This window comes from Trachypithecus francoisi, unplaced genomic scaffold (genome assembly GCF_009764315.1).
Source record: "Trachypithecus francoisi isolate TF-2019V2 unplaced genomic scaffold, Tfra_2.0 Lachesis_group9, whole genome shotgun sequence".
Taxonomy (NCBI): domain Eukaryota; kingdom Metazoa; phylum Chordata; class Mammalia; order Primates; family Cercopithecidae; genus Trachypithecus; species Trachypithecus francoisi.
In genome coordinates this window covers 57,290,919-57,308,353 of record NW_022681474.1, presented here as the reverse complement: position 1 = coordinate 57,308,353, position 17,435 = coordinate 57,290,919, and the positions used below count along the sequence as shown (strand labels likewise).

At 45.2% G+C, this 17,435-nt stretch overlaps 1 long non-coding RNA gene across 1 annotated transcript; it reads left to right on the top strand.

Moving 5' to 3' along the window:
- Positions 1 to 10,881: 10,881 nt before the first annotated feature.
- On the top strand, positions 10,882 to 13,603 carry LOC117082084. Its single transcript, XR_004436447.1, has 3 exons — positions 10,882 to 11,007; positions 11,848 to 12,065; positions 12,519 to 13,603. It is a non-coding gene; the product is annotated as an uncharacterized LOC117082084 (long non-coding RNA).
- The last annotated feature ends 3,832 nt before the right edge of the window (positions 13,604 to 17,435 follow it).

Below are 17,435 nucleotides of genomic sequence, written 5' to 3'. Positions count from 1 at the left end.
TGAGAATGCAACATTTCTTTCCAGAGAAGCCTGTTTCTGACCTTGCTGGCATTGCCCTGCCTATCTTGATCAGTGCCTGGGGGATCTGAGGCTGCCAGGTGCCTGTCCTGTGCCAGCTGCACGTCTCACTACCTGTGCCTGAGCCCATCCTGAGGGTGTGAAGGATGGCAACCAGGGTCTTTCCCAACCAGGGCCAAAAAATGCCATGCTTTTTCCAAGTCCAGGCCACATTAGTTTGAGACTAAAGGGAAGTGGCAGTTTCTGAGAGTGATGGCATCTTCTTCCAACTGCAGTGCTGGGAAATTGCTGGCCTTCCTTTCTCAGGAGGCTTGATGACTTACCCATGAAATCTTAGCAGGGTTCAGATATTCTCATGGCTCTGCTACCTTTACAGCTCCCGAATAGCCCTTGGTGTCCATCAATGCTGCCTGCTGGTGGCCCCAGGTGCTCAGGGTGGCTGAGTTGTAGCTTGTCCCAGCACTGTTCTGTGTTGGTTGAATGCGGCGTGGGCTCTGCTTTGTGTTTCTGCTTTGCCTTCTGCTGGACAGGCCTGTAGCACCCTGTCCTGGACTCCAGCCCAGGCTAGCCGGGCACTGTAGGCCCTCTGAGGGTCCCACATCAGTCGTAGGCAGAATTCTGAGAGGCCTCACGATTCCCACCCCATGTATACATGCCCCAGTGTAATCCCTTCCCCATGGTTGGAGGCCAGGCTGCAAATCTGATGGTGTTCCTGCCAGTGATGAGGGTACAAAGCTGTAGAACTTTGCAGATGTAATAAAGCTCCTTGATGAGTTGCCTTTGAGATGATCAAAAGGGAGATCCCCTGAGCCTTTAAAATAGCCAGGATCTTTCTAAAGAGAGAGATTCCAAATAGGAGAGGGATGCCCTGCTGGTCTTGGGGAAGTAAGTCTTGTGTCCCTAGGGGCCCTGCCTGGGTGGACCCAGGGAGAGAGGTGTGTGGCCTCTTGGTGTGGCAGGGAGCAGGTGTGGCCTCTAGGTGCTGAGAAGAGCCTCTGGCCATCGCCTGGCAAGAAAGCTGGGACTTGGTCATTCCATTGCAAGGAACTAAATTTGGCCAACAACCACATGAACTTGGAAGGGGACCCAGCTCCAGAGGGGACTGTACCCCTACTGACATCTTGATTTTAGCCTGGTGAGACCCTCAGCCAAAGATCTTGCCCACGCTTCTGATCTACAGAAACTATAAGACAGTAAACACATGGTGTTTTAAGTTGCTGAGTTCATGGTGCTTTGTAACACAGCAATGGGAAACTAATACAGTGCCCCAACTCCCTCTACCCCCACCCACGGGGGTCAGATTTTTAGCACAGTTGCTAGGGTCTCCTTATTGTCTCTGCCACTGTGTGACTTCTAGATTGGCCTGCGTACTGGGATCCCATCCTTCATACTCGTCCTAACAGTTAAGCCCTGGCATGGGTGATGGTCCCAGGCCTTGGGCTACAGCTTATCCTAGGATGAGCCCCTCTGCCTCATGCACCTCAGTGAACAGGAGAAAGGAACAGGCGCTGGACTCCAGTGGTCCTTTTTCAGTGGGCTCTACTCTTCATGGCTCTGTTCCTAGTTCCCATCAGGTCATTTCTAGGAACTTACAGGTACCACAAAACCCAGGCCTTCCCTAAAGAAGTTAAAGAAATATTACCATTGTTCCAAGCTCAGACCACAGTAACCTGAAACTCAAGAGGAGTGAAGATTTTTTAGAATGACAGTGCCTTCTACTATCTGCAGGATTGAGAAATTGTCATTTCATACGGGCTTGGTGATTTATTTCTGAAATTCTTAAGAGGGATTGCAATGAGAAGAGAAATATCACCAAAGTCTCAAAGCTGCTGACCAGCTTATTTAAAAGTATGCAATATATTCAGCAAACACTTAGGGCAAACCACAGGAAAAACAGAGGATAAAATTGATTGCCTTATGAAAAATACTTGGAAATGTAAAGCCCAAAAATGTGTCAATAAAGAGGGAAAATGAAGTAAGAGTCCCTATTAGATCTCCGTTTATGTAACATAATACTTTTTAAAACTCTTTTGATTTTGATGTAATTATAGATTCATAGGAAGTTGCAAAAATGATGCACAGAGTGCCATGCCTTTTACCCGCTTCCCCCAGTAGTGACATTTTATATGACTACAGTATGATATCACAGACAGGAAACTGATATTGGTACATGTTATGGCTTGAATTGCATGTCTGAAGTCCTAACCACCAGTACTTCAAAATGTGACCCTTGAAAGTAGGGCCATTTCAGATGTCATTAGTTAAGATGGAGTTACAATGGAGTAGGGCAGCCCAAATCCCATATGACCAGCATCCTTAGAAGAAGACGGCATGTGAAGACAGACCTGCACAGGAGGAATGCCATGGGGTGAGAAAGGCAGAGATCTGAGTTATGCAGCTGCAAGACAAGGAATGTCAAAGGTGGCCAGAAAACCACCAGAAGCCAGGAAAAGGCAAGGAAGGATTTGGACTTACAGGTTTTAGAGAGGGGTTCATCTCCCCAGACCACCCCGCTGACCATTGGCAGAAGGTTTTCCATGGATGTTTGGCTAGGGAAGAATAGTTAATTTCAAAAAGACCTTCTGTTGTGTTAGACTGCTATTTCCCCAGTCCTGCAGCTGCAGGAAGCAGGCTTTTCTTGGGACATGTCTGTCTGCAGTGGTTGGTGGTTCCAGGTTGCAAGCTTCTCCAGTGATTTGGCTGAATTACATGGGAGCATAAAGAAAATCCAGGCACCTCAACATAGCACTATGTTGAGTCTCAAGGTTTTCTAAGTCCCAAGGTCTCTAAGAAGTCACCTTGCTCTTTCCACCTCTCAGAGTCTTCCTAGATTTGACTGTTTTTACTGTAGTAAAATATACATAACACAAAATGTATGATTTAACCAGTTTTAAGTGTATGGTTCTAAGTATACCTAGTATAGCACTAAGTACATGAACATTGGGGGGCAACCATCACCACCATCCTTCTTCAGAATGCTTTTCATCTTGCAAAACTGAAACTGATTCATTAAACACCAGCTCTCTATTTCTGCCTACCCTCAGCCCCTGGAAACCACCATTCTAATACCTGTCGCCATGATTTTTGAAGTATTTGTCCTTTTGTGACTGGCTTATCTCACTTGAAATAACGTCCTCAGAGTTCATCTATGTTGTAGCATGTGTCAGGATTTCCTTTCTAAGGCTGGATGACATTCCATTGCATGTACTGCATTTTGTTTATCTCCTTTGTTGATGGGACACTCAGGTTGCATCTGCCTCTTGGCCATTGTGAATAATGCTTCTATGAATGTGGGGATACACAGCTATGTTTGAGTCCCTGCTTTTAATTCTTTTGAGTAAACACCCAGAAATTGGATTGTTGGGTCATCTGGTAATTCTGTGTTTAATTTTTTATGTTCAACTTTTATGTTATGTTCAGCAATTCTTTTTTTATTTTCAAGAGAGATGTCTAGGGATGAATTGGGGTTGCTCTACCTTGGCTGGAACTAGCAGGCTAAATCAACTTAAAAAATATTCTTCTTAGCTAAACCCCTTTTATAGAATAGCCAATGTGTCCCTTGAAGTTTGTGTTAAGAACATGAACACACTTCTCCTTAGAATCCTTACCTTCTTCCAGTGCTCAGGGAATCTTCCTGAAGGATGATTTTGTTCCAGGCCTTCTGGTCAACCGCAGAACCTGAAACCATGGAGGCAAATTATTTTCTTTCTTCTTCAGTGTGATTTTCCTTCCCCTTCATACAACTGCTAATGTGTAAGTAAAACATAGTTGTTACAATAAAGGCCATACTGACTCTTCTCATTTTTGAAGAAATTTTCATTTTCATTATCTCATTCATCCTCATCAACCACTGTGAAGGAAGCAGTCAAGGCCAAGGCTTTATCTCTACTTCATAGACAAGGAAATGGACTCGGAGTCAATTTGGGATGAGAATTCCGAAACTTCCCATGCAGAAGCCACCGCTCTTTCTTTTCAACATAATTCCCATATGATTTGATTAATGGAATGGTAAGAGCACCACTTCAGCATTTCAGACGATCGACCTCATCTCTACTAGTAGAGTGTCTGTTAATGGGGCTGTACCTCGTTCCCTAGCCTGGGAACTGTGGGAGAAGGGAAAGGACAGAGGGAGCATGCTGGTGGATTGAGAACATCTGGTTTTAATTTGGCATGGGGAGGAATCTTAACTCTGTTACCCAGGTCTGTAGTTCTCTTTCTGATTTATCATTGGTGCTGCAGTGGTATATCCTGGAGTAGGACATTAGCGTTAGTACAAACTGAAGCACTTTTCTTGTGAATACTGTGAATTTGGGGTCACCTCCAATGGGAGATTGTGTGTGGCGTGGTTTAGTAGTAGATCAGCTTACATCAGGCTAGGGCTAATAGAGCCAAAGGCAGCAGGAGGGAACAGAAGAAACCCCTGGCCACTTCACCTGATGGACACATTTGAGTCTAAGAGTCGTTTGCCCTGCCTGGGACTGGGATGTTGACCAACTGATCCCATAAAACTCTCCAAGCAGAAGGTCAAGTGAAGACTCAGAACCCTGCCTCCCAGGGCATGATAAGGTTTGATCAGGATGTGCAGGCTGATTCTCAGCCTAAGAGTCCCATGAACCTACAGCCTTGCTCTGGAGCCTTCAGTCTCCCTGGATGGCAAGGCCGAGTTCCCATGGAAATGCCCAGTTGTAGTTGTGAAGCCGACTCCACGAGTAGTTTTTCCCCCTATGTCAGCGTTCTCCCCATGTTATTATGAACTACGCTTTGTCAGAACACCAACTCTCAACTCTGGGAAGACAAGTGAGATGTCAGGATTTCTGGGCAAGAGCACCCTAGCTACCTCTCTTAAAAAAAAAAAAGATTTTCTACTTTATTTTCACTGCTAGACATGCAGTAGGTTCATCTACATCATGAACAGCTTGTATAACTTTCTGCTCATTTTCCTAGGCAGTGCAATAGTTGAGTTCTCTCTTTAATGACCTCATTAAATGAACAAGTTTGGGTTGACTCTCAGCTTCTTTCTATCCCTTATACAGTAGTTCCCCTTGTTGACAGTTTCACTTTCGGGGCTTCCAGTTACCTTCGGTATGGTACAATAAGATATTTTGAGAGAGAGACGAAATTTGCATAACTTTTATTACAGTATATTGTCATAATTGTTCTATTTTATTCTTAGTTATTGTTGTTAATCTCTTACTGTGCCTAATTCATACATTGAGCTTTATCATAGGTCTGTATGTATAGAAAAAAACATATTGTATATAGAGTTCCCTAAAATCCGATGCTCAGCCATCCACTGGGGGTCTTGGAATGTATTCCCATGGATGGGGAGGGGCGGCTATAGTAATAGGAATGAAATAGGAGTGGAAATTTAGTTTCTATTACAATCTTTAAACTCAGAAGATTATAAATAAAATCTCAGGAAATCATGTGCTGCCCCTGAAGAAAATGGCTTCTTTTGGTCTTCCATTTGTCACATTTTCAGCCTCCTAATGTTGCAGGACTTTTCTTTAGTTCAGCCAAAGATGGGGTTCTTTGTCCCATGACCACAAAACTTCGGGCTTGCAGACAACTTGAATAATGAGTAAGACAGGGTTTTATTATGTGAAAAGGAAGAAAACGGGGAAACAGGGACTCTCGCAGGGTCAGAGTCCCTGCTAGAGCGCTTCCCACCTGGCCATTGGAATCCCAGGTTCCACACAGGAAGAGGAGGGCCCCGGCTCCTCTCCATTGCAAGCAGCGTGAACCTCCAGAGGCTCTGCCCCAGTGCGCGGGTAGGTTGGAGTTTTTCAGGGAACTCCCTGCCACCTGGATGCCTCATTAAATAATGTGGTAGCCAGCACCAAAGTGTTAATGCACCAGTGTCTAGCTTTGGGGAGTGTGACATCCAGACATTGGGTGGAAGGGCGAGCCTGTCCCCATGATAAGGTCCTAATACCCCTCCCACTTTCCAATCACAACAGCTTCTGATAGGTACCCCATCTCCACTCTCCCATAGTAAAATTTATGGACATTCTGCAGAAGAGAGTCCCTTGGCTCCCGCTTACAGCCTATTTAAAAAAAAATTGTATATGTTTAAGCAACTTAGCAGACTCGAATAGAGGAAAGAGGCTACATCTTTATGGCAATTAATTTTTTTTTTTTTTTACAAAATATTATCCAAAGTAATGAAAATATTATAAACAACCGAAATGGTGACTGTGGTAGGATGCATGATGGCCAATCAAAATGTCCACATCCAAATCCCCCAAACCTGTGAATGTGTCAAGTTATGTTGTAGGAGAGAACTAAGGCAGCAGATGGAATGCAGATTGTGAGTCAGGTGACCTGGGGATGGGGAGAGGGTCCTGGATTCTCCAGGTGGGCCCAATGCAGTCACATGTCCTGACAGTGGGAGAGAGAGGTGGAAGGCTCTCCATGCAGTGCTGTGAAGGCTCCGGCCTTGACGGGCTTTGAGGGAGGAGGAGCAGCCCCTAGAAGCTGGACAAGGCAAGAACAGTTTCTTCCTGGGCCACACGTCTATTTCAGTCTAGTGAAACTGACTTCAGACCCCTGACCTCGGGAACTGTAAGATTAAAAAAAGTGTTGCCACTGAGTCTGAATAGCCCTTGTCGAAAATGCTTGGGACCAGCACTGTTTCAGATTTTGGATTTTGCATTTTTTCAGATTTTGGAATATTTTTACATACATATTGAGATATCTTGGGGATGGGATCCAAGTCTAAATATAAAATTTATTTACATTTTATATACATCTTGTACACATAGCCTGAAGGTAACATTTATTATTTAACATATTTTAAACTTTTATTATTGAAATTATTTAATTATTTTAAATTAGGAATGCTCAGCCTATAATTTGTTATATCAGCAAGAGGAAAATAATACAACATAGCATAAAGCCTGATTCCTCAAGCTTTTAGGACAGGTAAGATTGTGATTGTAACTTATGTGGTAAAACAGACGCTTGAGTTTTCTGGGGCAGTGGGTGGTGGGACGTCTCTGTCCTTGCTCTCTCCCTACCCTGCACACGCCTGCTGCTACTCTCATCAGTGGGTGGAGTTCATTTCCTTTTCTCTTTATCAACAGAATGTGGCAGAATTGGCCGGAAGCAGAATTGCGTTTCCAGTGAGGCCCCCTTGCCCTCTTGGAAGCAGTTGCTGTGTAGGAATTCTGAACACCTCACAGGAGATGGCGGCCTGGCCAGTTCCTGCCCGCTCCAGCCGCCCAGCTGAAGGGGGTCCAGACACAAGTGGAGCCATGGTGACCTCCAGCCCCAGCAGACACCTCCACACCGTGCAGGGCAGACCAACCATGCCACCGAGTGAGCCCCTTTGAGCAAATAATGATTGCGCACATTACATCATTTATTAAGTTTCTCTCATACACCAAGCGCTGGTTGGATCCCATGCTTGTTGGTGACAGAGCTGCTGTGATGCCAGTCATGCATTCCCTTCAGCCTGTGAATGAGGAGCACCATGAACTAGCCAACTAACGTGTGTCTAAATCACATAAAGGGAACTGAACACCAGAGAGCCATAGTCACTTTCCGAAGGTCACACAGCCAAGTGCAGATGAGGCCTCATCCTCAGGGCTGGGCTCCAGGCCTGCTGGGCAGGTCGGTTACTGCTGTACAGAATTTCTGTTATCCTCAAATTGCTTCGGACAAGCACCAAAGGATGTCCCATAGTTCTGCTTGACTAAGGTTTACAAAGTTAACATTCATACTTTCCACTCTATTTTTCCACTCTTTAAGGGTCCACATTTTCTTGGTGTAACTGCATATAAAAGTTTAACTATTACAGAGATAACCACAAAATTTGATTAGGCTTCAATGAGTGGAAAACACTGTAGTCCAAATAAATGCAGAAATCACTGGTTTGGGAACCAAGGGATAAAATGCTCCCAGCTGTGGCAGTTCCTCTTTTACCTTCTTTCTTTAAGTGAATTTGCAACACAGAAAAAGGATGATGAAGCAGAGACATTGATTATCAAAGTGGCTTCACTTCCCAGAACCATTCTGACGCAAGATAGAATCCAGCTATGCTTAATCATCACATGCACAGCACTTTCTGAAATGCTTTCTACATCTTTGGGTAGATTTTATTTTCTCTTAATGGAGGGGTTTTCCCAGGCTTTTGGGGGACATAGTCTTCTCTGTCCCCTTCCCTATCTTGGCTTCTTCTTTGTTTTTATTGTGGTAAAATACACAAAACATGATGTTGACTGTGTTAACATTTTTAAGCATACAATTCAGTGGTATTAAATATACTCATAATATTGTGCCCCCGTCACCACCATCCATCTCCAGAACTCTTTTTATCTTATAAAATAGAAACTCTGTACTCATTAAACAAGTCTCCATTCTCTTCTCCAGTCACCTCTGGCAACCACTGTTCTTTCTGTCTTTGTGATTTTATGAGGTCCTCTGTGTACCTGATGTCAGTGGAATCATACAGTATTTGTCCTTCTGTAACTGGCTTATTTCACTTGAGCATAATGTTCTCAAAGTTCTTCCTTGGTATAGCACGTGTCAGCATTATCTTCCCTTTTAAGGCTAAATAATATTCCATTGTATGTATAGACCACATTTTGCTTATCCATGTATATGTTGATGGACACTTGAGTTGCTTCCACTTCTTGGCTGTTGTGAATAATGATATTATAAACAGGGATATGCAAAAGCCTCTTCAAGTCCTTGCTTTTAATTCTTTTGGGTATGTACACAGTAGTGGAGTTCAGGATCATGTGGTAATTCTGTGTTTAATTTTTTGAGGGTCTGCCATACTGTTTTCCAGTGGCTGCACCATTTTACATTCCTTGTGCAAACAATGCACAAGGGTTCCAATTTCTCTGTATTCTTGCCAACATCTGTTAGTTTCTGTTTTCTTCCTCGTAGCCATCCTAATGGGTGTGGAGTGGTGTCTTGGTTCCTTCTTGACAGTGGATCTCTTTGGAGTGCATACCTGCCAGCCGGGATAGCTGTCTACTGGCTGCTCCTTGGTCCTGTGGAGCTTTGCTCCTGCACTCTGCCAAGCTCTGAGTCTGGCCTCTGTCTGGGCTGCTGATAAACACCTGTCTTCATGCTAAGGCCTCACTGATTAGTTGAGCCAACCGACTCCTCCAGGGCCTGCCCAACATTGATGGGTTCCTGACCCAGGCCTGGAACATCTTGCTGCCTTCTTGTACTCACAGCTTAGGAAGCAAAAAGCAAGCCAGGTGTTCGTACTTCTCTGCTGGGGACATAACAAATGGCATGACAAATATTAAAACAATAAATGAACTGAAAAATAAATGAGTCGGCAATTATTTATTATAGAATCATCTGAGATGGTACTTCAAAGTATTCCCCACCCTTAAAAAATAAGGATATTTTACACAGCATGAAGAGTCAAATGTAAAAGTAAAGAAATGAAAACAATCAGATGGAGAGATATGAATATTTATCAGATTCCAGGATGAAGATGGGCTTTGTAATTGTAATGCTTTGGGGAAAATTAATTCACCAGAAGCCCCCCTGGGAAGAGCATGGTCATTGCTGAAAATATGCCTGATAAGCCACTTACGCGGGAGGGAGATCCCCTTAGGAAGGGCAAAGGGATTGCAAAACTGCCTTCCAGAAAGCTGGGGACTTTGCTAATGAGTTGACCTCATGTTCTGCTAAGAGCTGATAGATGATTTAGGGACAAATATCAGGCACTGTGCAACGGAGGGGAGGGAATTTGAAGTTTTGGTGGGGTTAAGGAAGATACCCTCCGGGGAATTAATTTGTATTTCATAAAATTTAAAAACTTCTGAAAACAGCAACAACAAAAAATGTACCATGAGCAGAAATAAAAGTACTTAAGAAACTAAGAGACATGTTTACAGCAAAGATGAATCAGGTTTAGTTAGTGTATTTTCAGCGCTCGCTATGAAAGGCACTCAGACTCCTGAAGAAAATTGTTCAAGGTCATTAGATAAGTCAGGGGTCCCTGAGAAAAAGAGCAGAAGATGGGAGGATTTTATTCAGGGAAATGGGGGATGAGAGGGAAGAGAGGGCAGGGCTGACAGGAAGCTGGACTCTAGGGAGAGAGAGAGAAAGTTGGGAGGGAGTGCGCTGGACACCCTGGGGATTCCAGGAGCCCCAGAAAGAGGACTCCCCAGTTCCAGGAGCTGGGCCTTGGTCTCCCAGTCATGCCCTGGTGAGCTGGAGCCGTCCCTGTGCAGTGTGGCCCCTGTCCCAGTGCAGCCTGGGTTTCCCAGCAGCAGTGGGGCCTGGGTCATCTACACTTTCTGTGGTTGGAGTCTGGAGGTGCATTTTGTCGGCCAGAACAGATGTGACAAGAGAGTCCCAAAGGAAGGAAAGCAGATGGCAGAGGAGCATTTCTGTAGGGTGCCCTCAGCTGTCGGAGACAGCTTCCCGCAGCAAAGTTCCGTGCCGAGGCATAGAGACCTTCTGCGCTGTCCTCAGGGCCTAAACTATGTAACCTCAGCAGAATAGTAGATCTCTGAATCTCAAGCACGATCCCTTAGTGCACCTCCCCATCCTGTGGTTGTCCAACCTGTGTCTGACTACCTCCCACGACAGGGCGCTCATTCACTTCTGTGACATTTCTGGACACATCTTGAAGAGCTGTGTGTACAGAGCACCCTTAACTAACTCTATCTTAGAAAAAGACTCCATTTTATGTTCACGGAGCACTTTACCAACAAGGATAAGATGTTTTGTTTAATAAATAAAATTTAAAAATAATGACTGCATCCAACAAGATAAGGTCATAAACAAGAATCCACTTTATCTGTTCTCACCAGAGGACTGACTAGAAAAGATTAGGCCTTCAGCAGCCTGAAATTGGCCATCCTAACTGACGCCATCTTGCAGTCACTTGTGATAAGAGCTCAGCATCTGCTTCAAAAGGCTCTGCTGCATCAAAGACTGTGCATTGCAAGACCAATGGGCCACCCAGCCTAGACCAGGGCTCCTTTGGTCTTCTTAGCTACCCCTGGACTGGTTCATTCACATTTTTCTTCTCTCTGTTTTGCCTCTTGATGCTAAATGTTACTTTGTTTGTTGTAGAATGTTTAGCCTATAACATTCATATATTGATTAAGTACACTATGATATATGGTGTGCAATACTGACTGGCTTGTGGGGTGACTTGAGCCTGTATGTCCAGGGCTATGTGCCCATGACTCCCTAGTGACTGGGAAGTGCGATGGAGAATTGCCTTCTTGGGAACTCCATGTAGCTCATGGCTTTTGTGATTGAAATAGCTTCAATAAAAGCTTGATAGTGTGGAAAGACACACACGTGCATGGACCTGGTTATTTCTAACCTTGTACCACTCATGCCATCATGCGACTCAAAGCAGAGTCCATAGGTCACAGATCTGCCTGACCTCTTTAGAGCATCAGGCCCACCCTCTACCTAAAGAGTGAGGGAGAATCTCCCTCTTTGTAGATCCCAGAGCTGTGCATACACATTGCAGGGTGAGAAGCAGTTCCTCAAGGTGGCTGGTGTAGCCTGAGCTAGCATCTGCTCCCTCCAACTCTTAGCCAGGGTCTTAGTTTTGCTTTGTGTAACCACATGCAATGGCCTTGCTCCCTTCTCTCCATAATGGCACAGTGAAGAAGTGCCATGGCAGTCAGTTTTGGTTTGGCTAAGGGTCCTGCCCTGGAGGAGTGAGGAGTGCAGGAGTTCCCACTTCACGTGGGCAGAGGTGGGGTAGCAGCGGCTGGCTTTGGGGATGAGGTGAAGGTCTTTGTGCTTACGATTTAAGGATTGAGGGGAAGAATGGCCCAGATTGTCAAGGCCTTGAATGTCAGTCTGCGGACTTTGTTCTGTGAACAGCAGACGGCGCAGGTGGGGGAGGGTGACCTCCACATGGCTCTCCAGCCTGGATCCCGGACCCTTCTCCTCAGCCTGGGACCCAAATCCTCCATCGCAGCTTCTCCACCCTGGATGGCTTCCAGGAACCTTGCTCTGGACTGAATCGTGTCCCTACAGTATTCATGTATGGAAGCCCTAACCCCAGCGCAGCTGGATCTGGAAATGGAGCTTCTAAGAAGGTAAATGCAGTTAAACAAGGTCATGAGAACAGGGCTCTGACCCCATAGGATTCTTGTCCTTATAAGCAGGGACACCAACTGGGTGAAGTGGCTCATGCCTATAATCTCAGCACTTTGGGAGGTCGAGGCGGGTGGATTACCTGAGATCAGGAGTTTGAGACCAGCCTGGCCAACATGGTGAAATCCTGTCTCTACTAAAAATTCAAAAATTAGCTGGGCGTGGTGATGGGCACCTATAGTTCCAGCTACTCAAGGCTGAGGCAGGAGAGAATCACTTGAACATGGGAGGCAGAGGTTGCAGTGAGCTGAGATCGTGCCATTGCACTCCAGCCTGGGCAACAGAGCAAGACTCTGTCTTAAATAAATAAATAAATAAGTAAGTAAATAAATAAATAAATAAATAAGAAAGAAGGAAGGGACACCAGAGAGTTCTCTCTGTCTCTCTCTGTGAAGGCACAGTGAGAAGGTATCATCTACATGCCAGAAAACGGCCCACCGTGGAAACCAATTCAGCTACGCCTTGATCTAGAATTCCAACCTCCAGAGCTGTGAGAAATTGAATGTCTGCTGTTTCAGCCGCCCAGCCTGTGGTGTTTTGCTGTGGTAGCCTGAGCTAAGACAACCTAAAATGCAGTGTCTTCTTCAGATAACTGAGGATTTCTCCCACAAAACCTGCCCTCCTCTGTGTTCCTGGTCACCGACAGCACCACCGCACACCTGCTTTCCTGGCCAGGAAGCCCTTGACCTCTCCTCCTCCTCTGTCCCCTGCATCTATATAGTCACCCCATGGTGAGGCTTTACGTCCTCCTGAGCCCATCTCTTACCCTCTGGCTGCTGTCTGAGTGCAAGCTGCCTTAACCTTCAGCCAGTGATGGCAGCAGCTTTCTAGGTGACTTTCCTGCCCCTAAGTCCTGCCTGCAGCCCCTCATCCCACCCTATATACTGTGGACATTTTTCCAGATCCTTCTAAAGAGACTCATTTGACGAAGTCACCTCACCATCACACACTCCTGGGCTCCACTGCTGCAGGAAGAGGTGCAGGTTACTCTGCACAAATGCGCTGGTATTGACCTTGCCTGCTGGCCTCTCCGTTCACAGAGGCCATTCTTCCTGCCCTTCCCCACCCTCCCCACCCATATGACCAGTGACCCATGGCCCAAGTCTGCCAGGCTCCCTGTCTTGCGTAGGAGCCTCTGCACATGGGCTTTCTTCTCCTTGGAGTATCTTTTCCTCCCCCACTTCATTACCTTCCAATCCCCTCACCTTTGAGCCTCAGCTGAGCTTCTTTAGGAAGTACCTCCCCACCTCCCAGACTCCAAGGCAGCAGTCTCCAGGCCCCTGTGGCTGCTGAGCTCCTGAGATGTGGCCAGTGCCATTGAAGAAGGGAATTTCTAAGCTGTGAGTAAACTATGCAGCAGATTCATCTCAATTTTATGTCTATTACATACAGAATCTTGAATAACAATATTTTAGATACATTTAGTTAAAAGGTATTCTTAAAATTCATTTCACATTTTTAAACTTAAAAAAAATATAGCCACAAGACATTCAAAATGAAGTATGTGGCTTGCCTTTGTGACTCATGTTGTATTTCTATCGGACAATGCCCTGGTCCGGGTCAGATGTCCCTCCCGTGTGCTCCCAAAAGGCCCTGTTCTTATTCCTGGTACAATACATGTCAAACACCCTGTAATCACCAATCCGATCCCTTGACCATCTTCTCCAATAGGGACTGTTTCCTGAAGGGGTGTCTGGTGTCCTGATCAATGGGACATTCCTGTCACGTAATCACAGTAACTCACACAGAGGGGGTGCTCCCAAAAGATCGATGGGAAGAGGGAGGGAGGGAGGGAAGGGGAAAGCAGCATGGATCTGAGCACACAGGAGGAGGCAGTTGCACACCCGGGAGGCTCTGAGTGGGCAGCTTCGGGGAGCCTCCCAGGCTAGGAGGGTGCGACACTCTTACTGGCCTGGATCTCGAGAAGGAAGCCTCCTGGATCAATGACTAGAGTAGGTTTCATGGCAGCCGTGATTTCCTATCGCAGTGAATAGCCAAGTCATGTTAGATGTTCACTCGTACACATCCCCAGAGGCCTGGAGGAGGAATGCTTGATCTCCTAACATAATCCAAAAAGTAATCTTCTAGACACTAGTATTTCAGGGAAAAGCACCTTCTTCCTCATCTTTTAGTCCATACGATGAAAGCCTAATGGATTCTGTAATTTATCCACCTGGCAGGCCTTTTTATATTTTTTGGCCCAAAATCAACCTGGGTCTAATTACCTACAGCAAGTCTAGTTTGCAGGGGAAGGTGGTGTTCAGATGCAGCCTTCCCTGGAGTCATTTTGGGGGAGAAGCCTAACTATGCTGACAGCTCTTGCCTGGACAGTGCATCCCATGTGGTATAATTAAACGCACACCCTGCAGATCCAGGAAAGGTGAGTCGGGTGGGTTAAAGGAATCCATGCAGTGGGTAAGACATCAAATACCATACTTGTTATCATTTTCTTCAACATAGTGGAATCAGTCCACTGACAATTTATACAAAATGCATGTCCTAAAATGAGAAGACAAGATGTATTTCAAACAAACCTAAATTAAGTAACACACCTTTATAAGTGGTCTACCTCTACACATGGGCTCCAGGTATCATTGCCTGGGAAACTCTTTCCTTATGGATCATGGAAATAAATGGACTGCACAGATTTTTTCAGTTGAGGTTTAGTTAGGAATTCTAATCTAGGTATTTTGAAGACTAGGATGTTAATACAGGTCATTAGAAGCTTAGATAGTCCTCAGAAGCCTGGGCTTAAAGGACCAGGGCAAGTCCTGAAGGGTGGAGTTCTCCTTGGTCTCAGACACCTGCAGGACCCAAGTGAATCCTCTCAGGAGGCTGCCCAAGGCACTGGGAGCTTCCATGTACACCTCAGGGCCCACAGTCCTGAAGCAGTCTGACAATGTCTCCTGGCAGAGGAAAAGCCCCATGACCTCTGCTGTAGGGGAATTAGATGGTTTCTCTTTCTCTTTGGCCATCCAAGTTTTATAGAAAGCATTCTTGTTTCTTGGGGGATTCAACTGAAGTTTAAGGGATTTGAGCAGATGTATAGTTTCCAGGCTTTATCCACTTTGGTTTGGGGTGAGGAAGCTCAGGTGGGAAAGGAGACATATCTGGAAGGTGCCTGAAATATACAAATAGTTTTTAATTTATTTATCCACAGTAGAAAATTTATTTTCATCCTGATTGTAAATTTTTATTTTTTTTCCCTTCAAATCACAAACAGGGTTGTTAAGACTTATTAAGGTCAGAAGCTGGCCCCAAGTTGTACTAGACTTATAGACCTCTTAAAAACTTTAGCCTTACCACCCATTCCCAGGGCAGGAAGGTTATTGCACCTCTTGTTTCCACAGATTCTGCATTGCTGCAATGAACAAGAGCATCATTTCATAGAGGTCCAGCACATGTTAAAGCAAATAAAATATAAAGCAACACTTTATAATGGCATAGATGCTAAATTATAACTGTTTTCCTTTTTGCCTCCCATCCTTAATGTGAAGGGTTTTCATTACATGACAGCAAAGCTTGGCGTTGCAAGATAAGTGGGAGTTGGTCAGGTGGAATTTGGGGAAGGCAGGGTATCCTACTATCAAGAGGAGTTATATACTCAAATCATGGAGACTTGCAAGAGTCTTGGGGAACCACGGGTAGATCGGCACGACTGGATCCTTGGATAGGAACGGGAAACATGAAGGATGAGATGATGACAGAGGCAAAAGCTAGACTCTGAGTTTTAGATTTTTATCCTAAAGGCAAAGGGGCCAAGTAAATATAAGGCACAGTTTTTTGTATTCTAGGAGCCCAGAGTCAACCTAGGGATAGATAGGTAATTTAAATATGATATAATAAATAAGAGGAGAACTTCTGCATTTCACATTCCAGAGGATTCTATTCACATTGCAGTCTATAAATACTTGTCCTGGGATGCAGTTCACAGCCTGCACAGCTGCCCATGCTGGCTCTGGTTGCTAAGACAGTTGTAAGCACCAATTGCTATGTGCATACATTGAAAGGAAGACCTAACTTAGCATTGACTAAGTAGAGAAAGTTTCCCAGAAGGTTGATAACCAGTCTGTGACCTGAAGTATAAGTGGGAGTTCGCAATTTGAGATAGGGAGGAGCCAGGGAGAAAAGTTTTTCAAGACAACAGTTTTAGCATGTGCAAAGGCCTGAAAGCATTAAAGGATGCATGCAGTCTGACAAGCCCCTAAAGGGCATAAAGGCAGAGGGCTGGTAGCAGTGTGCATGGGTGGGGAGAGATGCACTGGAATATAGGGAGTTGGAGCCCAGAAAGCAGGTGTAGACCAGAAACAGACGGAGATCATCAGCCTTCAGGTAGGGGCAATGAGGAGGGTGAGTTGTAAAGATGGGAAAAAGGTGAAAGATGAAAGCCTGACACATATTAACATAAGGGGTAAGGATAGGTGGACAAAAACTTTATTTGGCCAAGGCTGAGAGTCTTCTGTATGCAGCAGGAGGAACAGGTGTCCAATGTTGCTTTATTTCAAAGCTTCACATGGATTTAGCTGCTGTGAAGTCATTGATAACTTTTGAGAGAACTGTCTTGGGGGTGTTTTGAGATAAGAAAGGCACTGATATGAGTTAAGGAGTGATGGAGCATTCTTTTTCTGTCTTTTTTTTTTTTTTTTTTTAGATGGAGTGTTGCTCTGATGCCCAGGCTGGAGTGCAGTGGCATGATCTCGGCTCACTGCAACTTCTGCTTCCTAGGTTCAAGTGATTCTCCTGCTCCAGCCTCCCGAGTAGCTGGGATTACAGTCGCCTATCACCACACCCAGGTAATTTTTGCATATTTAGTAGAGACGGGGTTTCACCTTATTTGGCCATGCTGGTCTTGAACTCCTGACCTCGTGATCTGCCTGCCTTGGCCTCCCAAAGTGCTGGGATTACAGGTGAGAGCCACCACGCCCAGCTGGAGCATTCTTTAAGAAACTGGTCAGTGAATGGAGGAAAACAGATAGTAGATAAGGTGAGAGAAAGAAGATCGAAGATTTTTTGTCCCCAGTTAAGATTAGTGTCATTTGAACACATTTATGTGACCTTGGGAATGACCTGCCAGAGAGATGTCGAGAACACAGGAGAAGGAGAAGAAATCCATGAACCAGGGTCTTAAGCAAACACATTCTGGGTGAGAGAGTCAGGGAGGGTGCTCTGCCTGGTGTCCGGAAAACAAGTAGAATTTATATTCAAAAGTTTCTTAGCTAAGCTATGGACTGGAGGAGGGAAAGGCAGGCAGTTGAGGGAGTTCCTTCCCCATATCCATCAGATTCTCCAGGAGATAGACACTGACATGAAGC